This window comes from Ailuropoda melanoleuca, chromosome 14 (assembly GCF_002007445.2).
Source record: "Ailuropoda melanoleuca isolate Jingjing chromosome 14, ASM200744v2, whole genome shotgun sequence".
Classification (NCBI taxonomy): Eukaryota; Metazoa; Chordata; class Mammalia; order Carnivora; family Ursidae; genus Ailuropoda; species Ailuropoda melanoleuca.
Window position 1 is genome coordinate 90,196,131 of NC_048231.1, and position 20,015 is coordinate 90,216,145.

Below are 20,015 nucleotides of genomic sequence, written 5' to 3' on the forward strand. Positions count from 1 at the left end.
AATCCCAAATATCGTGTTGCGTCATGGGCCTGAGGTATAGACATTAGGTTGGTGAAGTAACTCTCCCCAGTTGCCGAAATTTGATTTGCGAGTTACTCTTTGGTACAAGGCAGTGAAGCAGGTGTCGTGATCCCGCTGCAGAGGATAAACAGACTGAGCGTATCTCGGTGTAAGCAAAAACCAGCAGAGTTTCATCGAGGAGAAGGTGGAAAGGGGGCGACAGAGGGACCAGATGGGAATGGAAGCAGCCGCAGCTGCCTGGTGGTTTCGGGAAGCCATTCACCGGGCTGAGACCGGGGGGAACAGGAGGACACTCTCTCTACTTTGGAAGTGGATTCGCAGTGGAGCGCTTCTCTGTCCCCAGACTGTGCCTTCCCAGCTGGGAGTCTAGGAGTCGCATCCCCTCCGGCTCCTCGGGAGGAGTGGCTGCTAATGCGTGATCTCAGCCTTCTGTTCTCCAGCCGCCTGCCTACTTCATCAACCGATTAACTTCTGGGATGACAAACAGGACGCTGCTCGGACTCTCAGACGTGACAGTTTCTCACGGGAACGCTGAGGCTCCCCTGCCCTGGCGTGTGGCCCCTTGTGGTTGAAGGCTCCACCTTGCAGGTGATGGGGCTAGGGCCCCGCAGGAGCGTTCACAGTCCGATGCCTCCACCCGTGGTAGCTGCTACCCGCGCAACAGCAGGACCGAAAGCTCAAGCTTGCCTTGCTTCCACCTCTTTCTCTAGCTGCTCAGTGCCGGCTCATTGACAAGGCCACGAAGCAGGTGGCACGCTGGCTGCCAAGGGAGAGGCTGGCTGACACCCGCGGCGTGTGCCGTCTTCTCACCTGATTATTAAGAGCTTCACGTGCAGTCGTGCTCTTTAGTGACAGTCACATGGGATACAATTATCGTCACACTGGGACTCATTCGGTGAAGATCTTGTATATAACTTTTTCCCAGATGTGCCGACAGTTCCCCTAGTCTCACTCCTTCCGAGCTTCTAGCCATCCAGCTAGCAGATTAGTAGCTGCCCAGGAGTGAGTGAAGAGCAGGGTCTCTGACCACATCTCCTTCCAGGACCCCAAAGTCCCGCTCGTTGCAAGGATCCCTCTGCCCTATGGGCTGCCCCACAGCGGGTGTCAGTCTCCTGCCTTGTTGCAGACTGCTGTGTGGAACCTTCTGAAAACCAGACGCCCCTTCTTCTCAGTCAGCTGGTCCCAGGGGCACCCTCCCCCCAGCCCCCCGCCATGAGGTCCTGGCCGAGGGTAGAAGGCAGGCGGCAACGTGGCAGAAGGCTTTGTGCTGGGGTTGTGCAGCACCCGTGCCGGCAGCCTAACGGCACCCCAGGACCTGCTTGTGCATTCCACGCCACCCGATGATGGGGTACCTGTATGCACCCGACCTTACGACTTGCTGGGTTAGAGAACAGGTGAGTTATGATGGAGCGCTGGAGGCCCGTGGCTATCAGCGTCGCACGGCCAGGCGGTCGAGCTTCACCAGGACACAGAGCAAGTTAGGAGCTACTTCTCAAGGATACTAACAGCCAGAGAGACCGTGGCTTTGATCCCTGACCTCTGGGGCCTATTAGCGCTCGTCACGGGCTCCACAGAGCATCTTGGGCTGCCCCAGGGGCTTGGAATACCATCAGGTCCCTTGGGTCACAGGGGCCAAATGGCAAACGAGATCCCTGCAGAGCCTTCTCTTGCTCAGAACTTTCATGGACAGTTCTCGAAGGCACACGTCAGTACCACAAGAGCTATTTCCTCTTCTGTGACCAGAAAGTCACCTGTCGGTATGGGTACTCAGCTTTGCAGCTGCTAACCCCCAAGCCATGCTTCCGCTGCCATGTTTTGGAAGCCAGTACAGCTAGGGACCTGCCACGATCGGGAAGCCAATACGATCAGAAACAGCCATGGCCAGGAAGTTTCCGGAAGAAGCAGCAAGTTTTCGTGTTTACCTCCCTTCTGCCTTCCAGATCTCACCCAAATGGCTGTTTGACAGAATCTAAATCACAGTCACTTCCTGTGTTAGTCTGCCAGGGCTGCCATAACAAAATACCAAAGCCTGCGGGGCTTAAACAACAGACATTTATTTTTTACTTACTGAATTTTTTAAATTGAGGAATAACTGACCTATAGTATTGTATTCGTTTCAGGTGCACCATACAGAGATTCGACATTTGTATATGTTGTGAAATGACCACCACAAGAAGTCTAGTTAACAACCATCTTCTTGCACAGCTATATTTTTTCCTCGTGGTGAGAACTTAAAAAAAAAAAAGATTGATTGATTGATTGATTGTGTGAGATGGGGGGGAGAGAATCTCAAGCAGACTCCGTGCAGAGCATGGAGCCCAACCCAGGGTTCAATCTCATAACCCTGAGATCGTGACCTGAGCTGAAACCAAGAGTCGGACACTTAACCAACTGTGCCACCCACGTGCCCCTCTCGTGGTGCGAACTTTTTAAAGATCTTGTCTCTTAGCAATTCTCAAATATTCAATCCAGTAACAGGCATTTATTTTCTCACAGTTCTGGAAGCTGGAAATGCAAGACGGAAGTGCCCTTCGTTTGGTTTCTCCTGAGCCCCCCCGCCCCCACTGTGGCTTGTGGGCGGCCACCGTGCCGGGCTCTCCCATGGCCTCTCTCCTTCTTCTTGTAAGGATGCGAATTCTACTGGATGAGGGCCTCAGGCTGATGACCCCACGCAAACTTAATGACCAATTTAAAGCCCTGTCTCCCAATGCGGTCCCATGAGGGGGTTAGGGCTTCAACCTATGAATTCTTGGGAACATAATTCAGACCCTAGGAGGACGCTAGCTGCAAACAAAGCTAAGGAAACTCACATTTGGCTTTCTAGATTCTACAGAACAGTAGCTGGAGGTGGAGAGGGATAACTCCCACCAATCCCCGGCTTCTCAGGCACAGCTGCTGGGAGGAGGCGCAGGGCTGGGGCGCTCACCTGGGAGCCGGGAGCCTGGAGCGGGAGCCTGGCTGGGCTCCATCAGCATCACACAAGGCGCATCTCCACTGGGGCCTCAGCTTTCTCCCCGCTCGGCACAGATGCAATGCAAAGCAGCCTCATTTTTCCTGGGCTCGGGGAAAGTTGAGTGGGACCAAAGACTACCCTTCTGGCTAGCAGTGTTGAACCTGACCTTGCTTCTCCACCCTTCGGAACTAGGTAGGTGGACTGGTAACCAGCCTAACCCTCTCCTCTGACCCACAGGCTCTCAAACTGCTCGTCTCTTTGAACTAGATACTATTACTATCCCTGGTTTTGGTCTCAGGACCCCTTCACCCCTTCAAAATTATTTGGGACCCCACGGAGCCTTTGTTTATTATGGGGGTCCTAGCTCCTGATATTCACTGTGTTAGAAACTAAAACGGAAGGAAATTTTAAATGCTTAGTTATTAATGTATTCAAACATAACAATAAATCTATTACAAGCGGGACGTAACAAATTTTTATGGAAAATATCTATAGTTTAAAAACCAAAAATAAGAGTCAGAGGAATGTCATTGTGTTACAGTTTTGAAATCTCTTTAATGTCCAGCTTAATACATTTGCTTCTTTTATATCTGCTACTGCTTTCAGTTGGCTGCAATATGGTACATCACATAGATTCTGGAAATCTCCAGTGTATACTCATGAGGGACTGAGAGAGTGAAAAAAGGAAATAATGTCTTGGTATTACAAAAATAGTTTTGGCCTTGTGGGTCCCCTGGAAGGCTCTCAGGAATTCGGGGTGTTGTGGGGCGGGGTACCTAAATTACACTTTGAGAATTACTGCCCTAAATCAGCATGTAAATGAAAGCAACGAATGCCTGGTGTGTAGCCTGCCTAAAAGAGGAGCTCCGTGGTGAAGCCTGACTCCAGCAGTTTCTGAGCAGGAATTGCTAATTTACAACAAGGAAGGGCGTGGTAAGATACACAAGTTTTAGGGGAGTGTGAAAAGAAGAAGAGAAAAGCAGAGACAAGACAACAGGATTACCCTTGAGTGAGATTCAAAAAGAAAAATGGAACTTTCCTATATAATATTGAAAATCTCAAAAAGAGGGCAGCACAAAACTAAGCCAGAATGAGAGCATCAGTTCTCTGTTAGAGAATATGGGAAGAGAAGCCAGAAGGAAGGAAGGTAAAGGGGAGGCAAAGTGTATCAGCCGGGTGTCTGCAATGAGTGAAGTGAAGGGGTTTCTCTTCCATTTTGTTTTAAGTAGTTTCAGAATTTGGAACAGGAAGGGACTGCAGCGATTATCTGTCCCATGACAGCATTTTACAGGGAGGCAGCTAAAGCCCGGAGAGCTTGTTACCCATCCGGGTTCACACACCTGTCATCATGGATCCCACACCAAAACGTGTTCTCCCTGCTTGTCCGTAGGAGCAGAACAGAAGAGCAAAATAGACCCCTCTGCCTCTCCCTCTATCTCTGTCCCTGTCTCTCCCTCTCTCTCCTTACATATACTCATACACAGACGACATACACATACTCATGGTTTTTTTCCCCCTTACTTTCCAAATTTCCTATTAACAAAGTCTAGGGAAATCAGTATGACCTGCCTCGATGATTTCTCTAATCTCCTTTGTGCACAAAACATTACGAAGTGACAGCCATGGCAACAGTTTCAGACCTGTGGAAACATCTGTGCTGTGGCCCACTTCCACCCCTCTTCCCCCCTTCGGTGAGAGAAGTCAGTTCTGGTTTCAGCTCCCTTTGATTTGAAGGAATAGACGTGCAGGCTCCGACAGCAAGCTTTAGCTTGCATGCGTTCGGGCGGCCACAAGAGGGCAGCACCTGAAAGAGCAGCGCAGGGTCCCTTTGCCTTGTTGACACTCACCCGAAGCTTCCCAGGAAAACCGTAGCCTTGCTGAACCGCTAATTAGAAGAGGCCGAGCATTCATGGTTTCCTCTTAAATGGCCAGCCTACTAGGAAGATTAGACCGTCGTCAAGAGGACCAGAATAAGGTTTCCACTGAATCCTTTCGGAAATGTATCTCTTATTTCTAATCTAATTATCTTCAACCGAAAACCACTTCACAATCTTCTCCGCGATTTCCGTTGCCTTGTTTCTGAACAAGTTGAAATGAACCTTACGTTTCATTTATTTTTTCAATTGTGAAGATGAGGACTGTCTGTCATGCCTGACCTCAGAGTTCCTGATCTTTAACACCCAGTGCATCAGACAAACGCCCAGATGTGCCCTTTCCGCCTCCCCCACCCTAAGTAAGGGACACTGCTGGCTGGTGACGGAAACCCCTTTGGGTGGGCGCTGGCATTCCTGGGTCAGAGGGCAGCGGGGAGGACTGCTCAGCTCCACGCTGCTCTGGGGGTTTCAGGACCCGTGATCTGATGCGACTGTGGGGCCAGCCCAGAGATATCACGAACCCGAGGACCTGAACCCCCTTGGGAGTGAGGGCAGGTCTGAGTGCAGAGTGCCTCAGTGGCCCTGGCCGAGGCAGAGCCCAGGGAAGGTTCTGTAAGTCTTTATCTCTAGCATGGCTTCCAGACCACCAGCAGCAGCTGCACCTGGGGACTTGTTAGAAACGCCAGTGCTCAGTTTCCACCCCAGGCCAGCGGCATCGGAGACTAGGGGGTTGGGGCCCATCAGTCAGTGCGTCACGGGGCCTCCAGATAATTCTGATCCACGCACAAGCTTGAGAACCAGCAAAGCCACGTTTCAGTGGCAATGTTCATGGTTGCAAAGCCAGGGGAAGCTTGAAGTAAATTATGGAGGAAACGTGCGAGAGAGTATAGAAAAAAAACAAAAACAGACGAAAAGACATTTTGAAGCAAGCGTAGAATGAAGGGCTTCTCCTACCCTGCCTGGGTGTGTGGGAACTGCTCGTGGTATCTGCTCCATGGTACCGTCAGCAGCTTCATATCTGTCTAGAGCTTTCCACTCTACTGTGTCAGATTTATTTGGCTAAAAACAACTTTTGTGGTAGTGACCTTTTATTTGGCTAATATTGCTCCCCTACGGCCTCCAAAGCACACAGAGAGATTGCAGGGCTGATGAAAATCTTTAAAGCCTGCCAACTACTAAAGCCTTCCCAAACACTGTGTGCTTTTCAGAGAGAATTTCTTTTTATTGGGATTCTGGATTATTGAAAGGTCATCTGTGTCCTGTGCCTAGACAGATTAGAGTAAAACAAAAGAGAGAAGAACATATCATGATGTGTTGTGTGCTGTCCTCCCTCGACTAGCTCCACTTGTCTGGCCACGGGTGTGGGCGGCGGGTGGGAAGAATCTGAAGTCATTCCAGAAAATATCACCACGAGCCCTGGAGGCTGAAGCTGATGCAGACGGTTGGCTGCTCAGCAGTTCTCCCCAGAACGAGAAAGTTCTCCCGCGTGAAATGATTCCGTCCAGACTTCTGCAGCTCCAGCCTCGGGAGGTCTGTATGGCTGCCTTGTGCCTCAGTTTCCCTTTCTGGACAATGAAAACTTCAGGGCCTCCATACCTCTGACGGCCATATGGCCCTTCTGCCCTTCTCTGTTCCTTCTCTCTTCTCTCGTTGCTCCCCTTGCTCTGTTTTGTATCATGGCCATCTCCACTCCTTGAAATTCCTGCTCTAATCCACATATTTTGTGCTGTTTGACAATCTTAAATTAATCCAGCAAGCTCCTTGACCATCTTGTTTGAACCCCATGAAGTCTCTGCCTTGAGGTATAGAGTTGGAAATTAGAAATCCTGGTTTTCAATCTCTAAGCAAGGCACCTGAGCCGGGCCTTAGTTTCCCCATCTGTAAGGTGCTTATTACCACATGCCCGACAGGCTTATCTCCTCAATCCTCACAACAGCCCTTTGACCTAGGTAGAAAACAACCTTTTGAAGTCGACACTCTCAATATCCCTGTTTTATGGTTGAGGGAAATGAGGTTCAGAAGAGTTGAGTGAGCTCCCCAAGATCACACAGCTAGTAAATGACAGAGGCAGGGTTCCAGTCAGGCATCAGACCCCCGAGGCAGAGCCCTCAGTGAGTCTCATTATTAACACTGGCTCTTCCTGCTTTACAGTCTTGTTATAATAAGAAGGAAACGAGGGCGCCTGGGTGGCTCAGTCGGTTAAGCGTCTGCCTTTGGCTCAGGTCATGGTCCTGGGGTCCTGGGGTCGAGCCCCTCATCAGGCTCCCTGCTTCAGTGGAGAGGCTGCTTCTCCCTCTCCCTGCTGCTCCCTCTGCTTGTGCTCTCTTCCTCTAATAAATAAATAAAATTTAAAAAAAAAAAAGAAGGAAATGAGACAGCATCTGTAAGAAACTTCTGAAAAAGTTAAACCCCATAAAAAGGGAAGGCTGGGAGGGAGAATCTGTTCCATGCCAATGTCCTTGCTTCTGAAGTCCTCTGGCAGTCTTTGCAGTTCTTGGCTTCTGCTGTATTACCCCGATTTCAGCCTTCATCTCCACAAGGCCTTCTCCCTGTGTGCATGTCTGTGTCAAATTTCCCTGAATGTATAAGGACACCAGCCTCACTGGATTAGGGACCCACCCAACTCCAGTGTGACATCATCTTAGCTAATTACCTTCGAAATGACCCCATTTCCAAATAAGGCTGCATGCTGAGGTACCAGGGGTCAGGACTTCAACATATGAATTCACGGGGAGCAAGAGACACAATTTATTGTAGAACACCTTTCTTACTTTTTTTAAAAAAGATTTTATTTAGTTTTAATTTTAATTTTTTTTTAAAGGAAGGGATTCTTTTTTTTTTCTTTTTAAAGATTTCATTTATTATTTATTTGACACAGGGAGAGAGATAGCAGGGGGAGCGGCAGGCAGAAGGACAAGGAGAAGCAGGCTCCCTGGGCTCATGTCCTGAGCCAAAGGTAGACACTTAAACAACTGAGCCATCAGGTGCCCCTAAAAGAAGGGATTCTTTTTTTTTTTAAGATTTGATTTATTTATTTGACAGAAAACACAAGCAGGCAGAGTGGCAGGCAGAGGGAGAGGGAGAAGCAGGCTCCCCACCAAGCAGAGAGCCCAACTCGATCCCATGACCTTGGGATCATAACCCAAGCCAAAGACATATTCAACCAGCTAGCCAGCCAGGCGCCCCAAGATTTTATTTATCTATTCATTTGAGAAAGAGAGCACACAAGCAGGGCATGGGCAGGAGCAGAGGGAGAGGGAGAAGCAGGCTCCCCGTGGAGCAGGATCCTGGGATCATGATCTGAGCCAAAGGTAGACGCTTCACCAACTAAGCCACCCAAGCGTCCCCAAAATACGTTTCTAATAAGGCATTTCCAGAGGCTTCCTGGGAGAGTATTTTCCACTGTAAGAGGATGTTATAAAAGATATCTTTAGGGGTGCCTGGGTGGCACAGCGGTTAGGCGTCTGCCTCCGGCTCAGGGCGTGATCCCGGCGTTATGGGATCGAGCCCCACATCAGGCTCCTCTGCTATGAGCCTGCTTCTTCCTCTCCCACTCCCCCTGCTTGTGTTCCCTCTCTCGCTGGAGGTTTCTATCTCTGTTGAATAAAAAAAAAAAATCTTAAAAAAAGAAAAAAAGATATCTTTAACAAAAATGGAGGGACTGCTACCCAAAAGAGAGCTGCCATTCAAGACAGGGAAGTACAAAATTGTCCCACAAGCGCACCATTCTCTGCACACTATGAGATGCCACAGCCAGCCCTGGCGGGGACCCGAGGGCACATTCATCCGCCAAGCCTTTGCAGCATATTTTGAAATAGGCGGTAGAAACTACTGCTGTGGTGAGAATTTCCTTCCCCCCTTCACTCCGGCTCCATTGTCTGCTCAAAGCCAGCAGTGGGAAGGCGCTCTTCTCCTCTCCCTGCTGGTAAGGGCCCGGTCTCAGCATTTCCGCCGCAGACCTACGCAGGGGCTCAGCCAGGCACACAGGGCCCTGCAGAGGGAGGTCATTCTTGTTTGGGGCCACAGCTTCTCCGGTGTGTCTGATACAGGCTTTCCGACACGCGCCGTTGTTTGGATGGTCCTCTGAAACGCAATGCAGCTGCAGGAGAACAGGTCCATGGGATGGAACATTGCTGACGTTTCCTGGCAATGCCCCTTTCTCAAAATCCAATCAGTGGAGCTGTTGGGGCCCAAGGAGAGATGATCTGAAAGAGGCTGGCACCCCGTGGGTAGCCGAGAGGCCCCATTCAGAAGAAGGCTGGAGGCTCACTTGTGCACGCAAGGCTGCTTCCAACTCCACCCATGTGGCCTGGCTGAGTGCTCAGGGGTGGAGGGGACCAAGGAGAAGGCTGGTGTCCATAGCCTCCCATCATTGCTACCCGTGCCCTGCCTTCATGTCCAGGCAGGTGAACTTACCCACCTCCTATCTCCATCATCTTGAGCATTCCCCAAGAAAGAGTTCTAGAAGAGTTCCTCTGATGGGCTGTTTGCCTTAGGGTCAAGGCTTTCTTACTTTTCACTTACAGGGTCATTTGTCTTCAAAAGCAGTGCATGCAATATTGGATTTGGGCTGTGGCCAGACTTCTCCCCGTTTCTTGACCTGCTTCTCCTGAACCTCAGGGAAGTCTAGCTGGCCTGCTTATCCAGGATTCCTATTGTTTTTCAATCCCTGACGCCCCTGCCTTCCTTCCCAATGTCCATGTTCTTCTCCAGGTTCTGTCTCACCTTTCTGTCTGGTTTGCCTCAAACCCCTTCATTTCCATGGCGCCCTGGTAGCTAATCTGATTTTGATCATCCCAATGCTCAGGAAAGAGTCTTTCTAGAATCCGTCTACTGGCCAGAAATATTGAAGTTAGGGACAGACACCAGTGCCGAGTCAGACATGCGTAGACAGATTGAAGAGTCAAGCATGCGTGGGGAAGGACCTTGGTCCAGAAGGAAATGTCAACAATCGATGATGAAATCTGAGCCAAAGAAATGGGAAAATCGCAAGTCTGAGAAAAATCCAAGATAAGAGACAGCTGGGGCTGGTGTGGGTGTAGCAAGAAACCACACACGGTGAATCTGGATGAACTAGGTAGAGAGTTGCCTGCTGAAGCGGAGTGGTTTCCGAAGGCTTCTGGTGGTGTTTGAAGCCTGGCTTCCGATCAGCATGTGTCTCTATTTCGAGATCATTCAATGAGCTCCCAAAGACTTGATCTGCCTTGGTTCCCTCTTCGCAAGGCTCTTATGGATCCTGGCTCACCTCAGTCATGGTTGAAAAAGGTCATCTGATCTACATGGGTGGTTTGGCCTTCTCCATGAAACAGGTTAGTTGAACTGTGTTAGAACCGGCATTCTTTTCCTTGGAGTTGTCTTTGAGGGTTGGTTACACGGATGCTCTGGGCAGGAAGAATTTGAACCACTAGAGGTCACAGATCCCATAGTCCCCCAAGCCCCAGAACCCCCTGCTGAGCAACGGAGTCCCAAAGCCTTGTGTTTGGGGATCCTGGCTTCTCTTGACATTGTTCCCTCTCTTCTGCTCAGCGTCCTGTTCTCACTTTTGCTGATACTCTCACCCGGATTGAATGACAGGCTCTGGAACTGTGCTTACTTTATGGGCATGGGGCAGAGTCTGAAGACTTTTGATCTTTCCCGAAACATTTATCTATCTATTATATAAGATTTATTTATTTATTTTAAAGAGAGTAAGTGAGCAGGGGGAGGGGGAGAGGGGGAGAGAGAGAATCTCAAGCAGACTCCCTGCTGAGCACGGAGCCCGACATGGGGCTCCATCTCACCACCCCGAGATCAGGACCTGAGCCGAAATCAAGAGCCAGCCACTGAACCGACTGGGCCCCCCAGGCGCCCCTCCAGAAGGGTTTTTTTTGGAGACAATACATTTCTGTTGTTTAAGCCCCCTGTTGTCACTCTTTGGGGTGGTAGCTCCAGCCAACAAAGACACCTGGCATGGGCTGCAGCCAGGCAACAAATCCAGGCTGGGCTCCGATGAACCTGCTTCAGACTGGGAGCACGAGCCATGCCATCAGCCTGCTGGAAAAAGGGAGTCCTAAACAACACATTAAAAATCTACTTCTGAGGGTTTTAGAAGAACCACTAGGGATGAGGAGAGGCCATGCTGGGCGAATGGACCCTCAAGGCTTTGTTTACCATGTCCTCTGTGTTGCCGGCATGGGGGGGGTGAGAAGACAAACGCTCGCCACCAAGGTTGACGACGGACGCCAAGAAGGGCAGCAGGCATGTGGGGAGCGCCCTCTCAACGAAGCGCTCCCCGGACACCCACACAATTTTTGGACAGACAGGTAATTACAAAACATAGTTTCATCCCTGCTTTTCACCAGCTGGACTGTGTTTGCTGTTCGCAAAGTTTGGTCCCTATTAACCTCCACGCTTCAATTCAGGAAAACACTTCTGCTAATAGCACTTCGGCGGCCTTCGTGGAGACAAACAGACCTAGAATCCCTTGTTTGCTTTCTTTGCCAGATAAATAGCTGGAAGGCTGTACTCATGCAGAGACCTTGTAAGCAGCAAGTGTTGGGAAATACACTATATTGCCAGTGAAAATAAAGTTCAGCTGATGAGAGGCGCTGGGGAAGATCTGCTCGTCAGCTACTGAGAGCACGTGGGGATTTAGACCCTTGCGGCCCCCAAATCGTTTGTGATGATTGGGAGGAAGGCGCCCCAACACAGTCAGAAGATCCAGGGAAGAGTCTAAAAGCAAGATGACTATGATAGAAGGAAAGTACTCTCTAACGATTTCTACCCCATTGCTTGTCAAGGGAGGGACACACGATTTAAGCTATACCCGGTTATTTTTATATACGGTTCATTTGGTAAAAACCAGAGATAGAGACAGCCAGCGAGAGAGGGAACACAAGCAGGGGGAGTGGGAGAGGAAGAAGCAGGCTCATAGCAGAAGAGCCTGATGTGGGGCTCGATCCCATAATGCCGGGATCACGCCCTGAGCGGAAGGCAGACGCTTAACCGCTATGCCACCCAGGCGCCCCCATTTGGTAAAAACCAAACCCAACCCAAACCAAAGACTTTTATGGAGTCTTCTTACATTTTGTAGCAATGTAGTGATTGACACAGGTCGAACAAAAGTATGTCCTCTGTTTTTATTTTTAAACCAGAATATAACTGGGCAAATTGATTGTGCAACCTAGGTCAAGCCTGGAGCATTCTACCCGAGAATCCGTGTCATGGCATCTGGTCTGACAAACGCACCAGTGAGAGGGCCTCACAGCACTGTCCTTTTAGGGCATTGTCTGACAAGCTTCCTCAAGGTCATCTGACTCTCCAGAGAGGAGAATGCAACTTTGTTCCTTTTCCGATCTTCTGTTGATCAGGACCCGGAAACCTTACAACTGTGTAAAGTTAGATGTTTATAAAAATACTTGCTGGTGAGATGCAGATTTTTATCTGGTAAAGGAGATAATTCTAAAAGTTATGACTTGGGACACCTGGGTAGTGCTGTTGGTTAAGCGTCTGACTCTTGGTTTTAGCTCAGGTCGTGATCTCAGGGTTGTGGGATCAAGCCTGTCTGGCTCATAGCTCTGCGGGGAGTCTGCTTAAGACTCTCTCTCCCTCTCCCTCTGCCCCCCCCACTCTCTCAAATAAACAAATAAATCTTTTTAATAAATAATAAAAGTTCTGACTTTTTTTTGCCCTGTAGGATATTAAGTTTTTTGAAAAGTATAATTTAGAAATCACAACCCAACCTTTTATCTATCTCTACCACTTATCTATCCACACACACAGGAATTTCTCGTAGCTTCCCTTGAACTGGCTTTGTCATTCTGCTGGTTCTCTCATTAACAAGTTAAATGAAACTTTGACGTGTGCTCATTATGTATTTGTGTGTTTTTAAAAACATTTTGAAAAGTATACTTTGATATTCCTATGCCCTGTGTGTGTGCCCAATAAAATCCAAGCTCTAGGCCACCAGGGCTCAAAAAATACCAGCCATTGTATCGCTTGCCCTCTGAGTTCAAGTTTTATGGTTATTTCTGCTCTCAGGAATTTCTTTACTTTCCTGATGGTTCAACTGTGCATTAAATTAAAAAACCAAATTCAGTGTGCTGTATTGAAGGGGTTCTCTCCGAATATAGTCTGTCATATCTATCAAAATGGAAATGCTTCCAGCTGATTTTTTAGCAATTCGCTAGCGGTTCATTATATGTTGCTAACCGAGGCCTTCCGGGACCAGGAAAATGCCTCTCCACTCTCTAGGCTTCCCATCATCTGTGCTTCCTGTGTCTCAGGACCCTGGGGGATGTGAGTAAGGCCAGGGTTGGAAAGGGCAGGGGGGGGGGTTCCTTCTGAGCCTAGGCCGGGGGCGCGGAGGGAGGGTTTGGGTAGCCCTGGGGCAGCACGGAGGCTGTGGGTGTGTCGGGCACAGGACTGAGGGAAGAGACAAAGGAAGGAGGGCACACCCGTAGGAGGGGAAGGTCGGACCCACGCCCAGGGGCTTCCCTGTAGTGAAACTCAGGACTGCATCCGCCTGGAGCTCCTCCAGGGTGAAGAGGAGGCTCGGGCCCAAAACCGTGATCTGAGCTGTGGGCAGTGGAGACTGCTGCTGTCCCCGGCTGGAGGCACCGTCCCTGGGTGTTTAACCCCGAAAGCGGGGTTTGCACTGCATTCTGCTCACTCTGTCAAGAGTCCCACTTGCTCCTCAGGATGTGGGAGCTGCCTGTGCCCAGTGGACTGAGCCCGCAGGAGCTGGAGGATTGGGCTTGCGGTCCTGATGGCACTCCCTGGGAGCTCTGAGGCTTGCGTTGGCCCTGTGCATGGCGTTGCAAATGCCAGCACGGAGACAAAGAGAGCTTAAGAAGAAAGAGAAAACAACAAAACACTGCCACGTTGTGAAATGCAGTGTGTTTGAGCATTTACTGTAAGGGAGGGGCTGTTCTGAGAGTAATCGGTTCTTAAGGAAAAATTCCAGAGTTCCAAGATGGTCCTGCTTTCAAATCTTCTGGCCTAAAGTCAAACTAGTTGTCAGAACTCTGTCTCCATGCTTGGACTGGAAACTATGTAATATATCCAGACCGTATCGGTTCTTTCTAATCTGGAATCTGCTGTTTACTGGTTAAATAAGCACTGACGAGTCACCTACTCTCTCAGCCCCTGCCTCCCGTAAATGTCTGTCCTCTGGCTCTGCCTGGAACCGCCTCTGTCTAAAGGGAACACTATACCCATTTGGAGAACAGTCCCTCTCCCACTGCAGCCTCCCAATCTCGGGGTTCTACAGGGGGCTACAGTCATCGTTCCCGTTACTCCTGGCCTCAGGGGTGGCATATATCTCAAACCAGTTAGAATCCTCCATAACCCCCTCCCTCCCGCCCAAATTAAGTGATTCCTCTTCTTTCTATCCATGAAGCTGGGCAGGTAGCACCACCCCTCTTCCCCCCCCCCCCCGTGGCTGACTGCTAGATTGGGGTCCCACGGAGCCTTACTGAACCTGCGGGCTCTCATCCATCCATGACAAGCCATCACCGTGGCAGACCCAGCTCAGTGTGGGACGGGGAGGGGCTTGCAGGCTCCCAGGAAGCCCCAGCCTTGTGGGCCCCCCTGTGTTCCCTCCCTGCTGTGGGGAGGTGGGGGACAATCTGCCAGGTGGCCGGTGACCCTGTCCAGGGCTCCCTGGGATCGTGTGCAATTTTAACAAACACAAACCCCTGATGTGCGGGAACTTCTGGCAAAAACCTATTTTGGCAAATGCAGAATCGCTAATGAAACTAAGTAACATTCCATGTAGCATCTGTTCTGTGACCAATTTACCAGCTTCTGAGAGAACTGGCCCTTGAGCCTGTCCTCAGACACAGCCTACCACCTTCTTGCTTCTGGCTGCAGAGAGCCTCTGTGGGGAGAAGGAGTCAGGGAGGAGTGTTGAGAGCCCACCATTTCCTTTTATTATTGAAGCCAGCATCTCCTTCCCATTCTCCCCATTTCCACGTGAGTCTACCCATATAATTTTAAGAATGTTCTGTATCGGGTAAGACTTTATTGGTAACCAGTGACAGAAACCTAGTTTTACCCAGGTTAAACCAAAAGGGGAGTTTATTATAAAAATATCAGAGGTATCATGGAGCCCAGGACAGGAATGAGGGGACCTCTGGAACATGGGACTCAAACGTGGTCGGGGCTCTCCATCTCTCAGCTCTGTCCTGCCCTGTGCTTCCCACTCCGTCCTCCTCTCCTTTCTGTAAGTGTATTGTCTCTTCTGTGTGATTCACGGCTGCATGTAGACCCAGATAGTGAGGGAAAGACTTTCAGTGCAAAATGCATATGGTGCCCACACCTGGACAGGACCACTAACACCACAACGGGATAGGCCCTGAGGTCGCCATTGTGGCCGGGGATCTGCCAGGACCTGTGGCTGGGATCAGGATCCTATTTGAACATAGGGGCTGCTCCTGGCCCCCTGCCTGTCTCCAAACCCTGTTCTTAGAAGCTGAGGGCTTATTTGGACATGGGTCTGTGCCTATACTGCCCTAAACTGTCTTCCAGGAGTTCCCATGCCCCAAAGGTATCCTGCCCCAGAGGGTAGACATAAAAACAGGTTCTAAATCTTCCTGAGATGTAGATGGCAGGGCTGGCTCCTCAGCATTTGTAACCTTACCCATGTCTAAAATTATCCTAATTTTTTAAATTTGCTTGTTTATTGTCTTTCTCTCTCCCTGCTACAAGGAAATGCCATGCAAGCATAACCCTGTCATGTGTGCCTCTGAATCTGTATATTTGTATCCTTGGGTAAATACCCAGTAGTGCAATTGCTGGGTTGTGGGGTAACTTTATTTTTAACTGTTCAAGGGATCTCCATAGTGTTTTCCAGAGTGGCTGCACCAGCTTGCATTCCCACCAACAGTGTGAGAGCATTCCCCTGTCTCCGCATCCTCGCCAACACCTGTTGTTTCCTGTGTTGTTAATTTTAGCCATTCTGTCCATGTCCTACCTCTTAATGTCTTCTTTTGTACCCCAAGATTCTGTCCTTGCCCCAACATCACATAGACAGCCAAAGATGAATTACCCCCTTTAGGGAATAAGGGTTCACTTCAGAATCTGAAACTAAGGTGGTGAATTCTTGACTTCCTAAGATCAAAGGTACCATTCAGATGTAAGAACAAAAAGATATGAATGGGGATGCTTTCTATTTTTTCTTTTGAATCCCTTTGAAAACTCTAAGCCCGGGCATGGAGAGGAAAAAGTTAGAACAGACCTGGGACAGATTACAAGAGCTGACTCTGCTTTCCGCCTTCCAGCTGAGTCCTGAAGGCGGAGTGAGGTATAAAGATACGTGCTGGTTTCTAGATCGATAATTCCAGAATGGAAGTGCATCATCTGGACCCCGAGCACCTTGTCTGTGTCCCCTGGGCTGCAATGATGGAAGATAACAGAATAGAAGTGGATGGAGGGTTTCAAGGCCAAATGATGCTGAGTGATGTACCCAAACTCACTTGGAAGTCAGAAAGACTTGGGAAGCTAGCCAAGAAAGGACCCATAGAGCAGAACCGGTAGACCCCCAAAGCCTGGGGCTTGAGGTGATGCGTGTGCCTACGAAGACCAAGGCCATGCCAGGACGTCAGGCACTTCAATGAAGGGGCATCAAGGACAAAAGCCGGTGACTTAGTAGTGGCAGAGCTCACATCCAAGCACCAGATACGACAAACTACACTGTCAAGATTGCTAGAACAAGAGTGAGACAGACCAAGAGGGAGAAGCGCATGCAAACAACAGCCCCTGAAAGTCAGGCTTTGCCTCCCTTAACTCACTTGCCATCTGGGGTGGAAAGGGAGCGGTAGGAGAGAGTATTTAAATACTCTCCAATTGATCCAGTTTTGAAACTGAAAGTGACTATATTAAATTGCTGCAAACCAGGGAGAGGGGGTTTTAATGTAACTTTTCTTTTTTTTCTTTTAGATTTATTTATTTATTTGAGAGAGTGAGAGGAGGGGTAGAGGGAGAGAATCGTCAAGCAGTGAGTGCAGAGCCCGATGAGGGACTCGATCCCACGACCCATGCGATCACAACCTGAGCCAGATGCTCAACCGGCTGAGCCAGCCAGGCACCCCTTTAATAGAACTTTTTCAAGCTATAGGAAAAGATAGTTACATTTTGCTCCCTGGGAGCCAGGAATGTGAAATTTATACCTGCCCCAGAACATGAGAGGCCACAACTTTTTCTACAGACGAGGAAACTGAGGCCCGAGGAGAAAGACCGGCAGTTCGAGGTGATAATGCCGTGCACAGGCACAGCAAGGAAGACAACACAGATCTCTTGAATCTTGTTCCGGGGTGCCCAGCAACAGGGAATTACCTTCCTGTGTCTATCAAACTCTTGCAGAAAGTACTGAGCCTCATGGATGGAGCAAATGTAAGAAAATGTCTCCCTAGCTTTTTTTTTTTTTTTAAATAGTGTAAAACCGAGAGGCCAAGTTTTAAAAGCTCTCTACTCTCACATGACAGCCAAGCAGCATGGGACATAGATGGAAATGAGCATCTGCGGTTAGTGAATGTCATCTTCCTTCCCCCCTTCCTTTTACTATTCCTGACACTTAGTATGAAATCCCTCCGGGGTGTTTGTAACAACTGTGAGGCATAGGGAAGGAATCAGAAGGGCTGGGTGGGAGAGAAGACGTGGCAGCTGGAGAAATGGCTCATTTTGACAAGAGCACTTAGGCAGCAGGTGGGATATAGATGGAGGAGGGAGAGGTAGCCAAATTTCCACGCCCTGATGATGACATCCCTGAGGAACAGTGTAGCTCTCCTGAGGCATATCCTTCCCCAGATGCAGGAGATGGCAAAGGCACAGAGCGACTCAGAATGCTGGTGTCCGGCACTGTTACCCAGGTACTGCTGATTCACATCTGACACGAAGCGACTCATTCGTGCCCAGCCAGACGAGCTCCAGGGTTCCTGCTGGAATGGACTAAATTACAAGTCTGGAGGCAGTAGCTTGAACTTAGAAACTGAAAGTTGAAATTCCCACCTGGAACTGTGTCTGTTCACGCGATCCCAGGGGCTTTGAAGGGCAGGAAAGAACAGAGGAGAGATGGTGCGGTGTAAGGAATGAGAGCAGAAATTTGGATTTGGCAGACCTGGATTCAGGTTCTGGCCTCTGTCTTTTCTTGGCTCTGTGACATCGGGCAAGCTGCTTATCATCTCCGAGACTTATTTTCCATTTTCTGTAAAATACAGTGTTTGTCATTGATGCAAGCATAAAGAAGCATTCATCTGATGCAAAGTAAATACGGAAAGAATGTTAGCGGGTGTTGCCTCTGTAGCAATTCCTCACCCCGCTTACGGGGGCTACCCTCGGGTGCTAAGAAGGTTCTAAAGTAGAGTGCGTACTTTTAATAAAAGTCCCACCCCGTTCACCTGTTACCCTATATGATAATCATGTCTGCACATTTACAGTTTCAACTGGAATTAAGAACTGTGTCTTATTCACCTCTCGATTCCTAGTGCTCAGTGAAGCAGACAAATCAATAATTAAGAGAGTGATCCAATTGTGGTATAGGAGATTTCTTTAAGTTTTATTTCTGATTATGGCACTTGAGGGAAGGGAGGGTGTATGGCATCAGCCTGTGTTTGGGGGATTTCATTCAGAAAACTAGTATGCTTATTTCTCCATGGAAAAAGGATAGATAAAGCAATGCTATGTTTTGGTTTAAGATACGCAATAAATCAAAGACAATTCCAGAATCAACAGCTAGGCAGAGGCATGGTTGACTTCTGGCACTAAACTAGCTCTCCCCGGATATTGGCAGCAGCATCTACAGGAATTAAACTCTGTTCCTTTTCCTAGGTCTTTGGAGGAGCTAAGATTCTGTATTTGATATCACAGCTCTGATGGAGATGGTGAAAAAGGAGCTGAGAACAGAGACAAAGAGACAAAGGCTGAGCCCCGGTCTGGGGGTGGAGTCGAAGACTTTTGGGTTGCTTGGTGGTACTTTGAGACCTCACTTGACTTTAATGACTTCCTTTGTAAGAACAAGACAAGCAGACAAGACTGGAGGCCCAGGAGCGTCAAGAGTTGATTCCCGAGGGTTGTCCAAGATCACACCTGTCACAACCACATCACATGGAGGGAACAGGTGGTGTTGAATGTGGACCCTGCCCTTGGTCAGGGGTAGGTTGGAAGGATGGCTGGTTGGGTGTCTCAGCTTCTGCTTTGTCTCCTTCTTCAAAGGGCCTCTCTCCATGTTTTTAAGAGCCTAGTGTTGAGCCATTCCTACACCAGGATGGCAGGGAATGACCATGAACCACATGAATATGTCTACTAAACCCAAATTAAATGTATCTTCAACTCAACTTCTCCTTAGGTGGATAATCAAAATGCTCCTTGTTCCTCCAGCATGAAGTATGATGGAGGGCAGGTTGGAATGCAAAGAAACTAGATTCAACCAATAGCAATTCAAATATCTTCCTTTTGAAAATTTTTCGAAACTCTATGGCCCCTTTCTTCTCCAGGTCCTTGGAAGGGGCCTTTGCAAGTAAAGTGTCCCAAAGTTTACCTTTCATTAGCTTTATAGTGAGTTAGTTTCTGGGATATTTTATTTATTTTTATTTATTATTTTTTAATTAAAGATTTTTTAAAGGGGCGCCTAAGTGGCTCAGTCGGTTAAATGTCTGCCTTCAGTTCAGGTCATTATCCCAGGGTCCTGGCATTGAGGCCTACATGGGGCTCCCTGCTCAGCGGGGAGCCTGCTTCTCCCTCTCCCTCTGCCTGCCGCTTCCCCTGCTGTGCTCTCTCTGTGTCAAACAAATAAAATGGTTTTTTTTTAAAAGATTTTTTAAAAGATCTTATTGACCTATTGATTGAGTGATTGAGTGTGAGCAGGGGGAGGGGCAGAGGGTGAGGAAGAGTGAGAATCTCAAGAAGGCTCTGCACTGACTGAGTGCAGAGTCCTACTCTGGGCTGGATCTCATGACCCTGAGATCACGTTTGAGACAAAATCAAGGGTCTGACGCTTAATTAACTGAGCCACCCTGGGGGGCCCCTGGGATATTTTAAATTGCAACCTGCTCCCTTCCCCCAGAGCACCTCATTCCTCTTATTCGCTTTTATTTCCATAGCACAACTGCTCGCTAGGTGCTGTATAATTTACTCATGTATTATATCTACTTCTGTTAAAATGTATAGAATGTAAGTTTTATGAGGGCAGT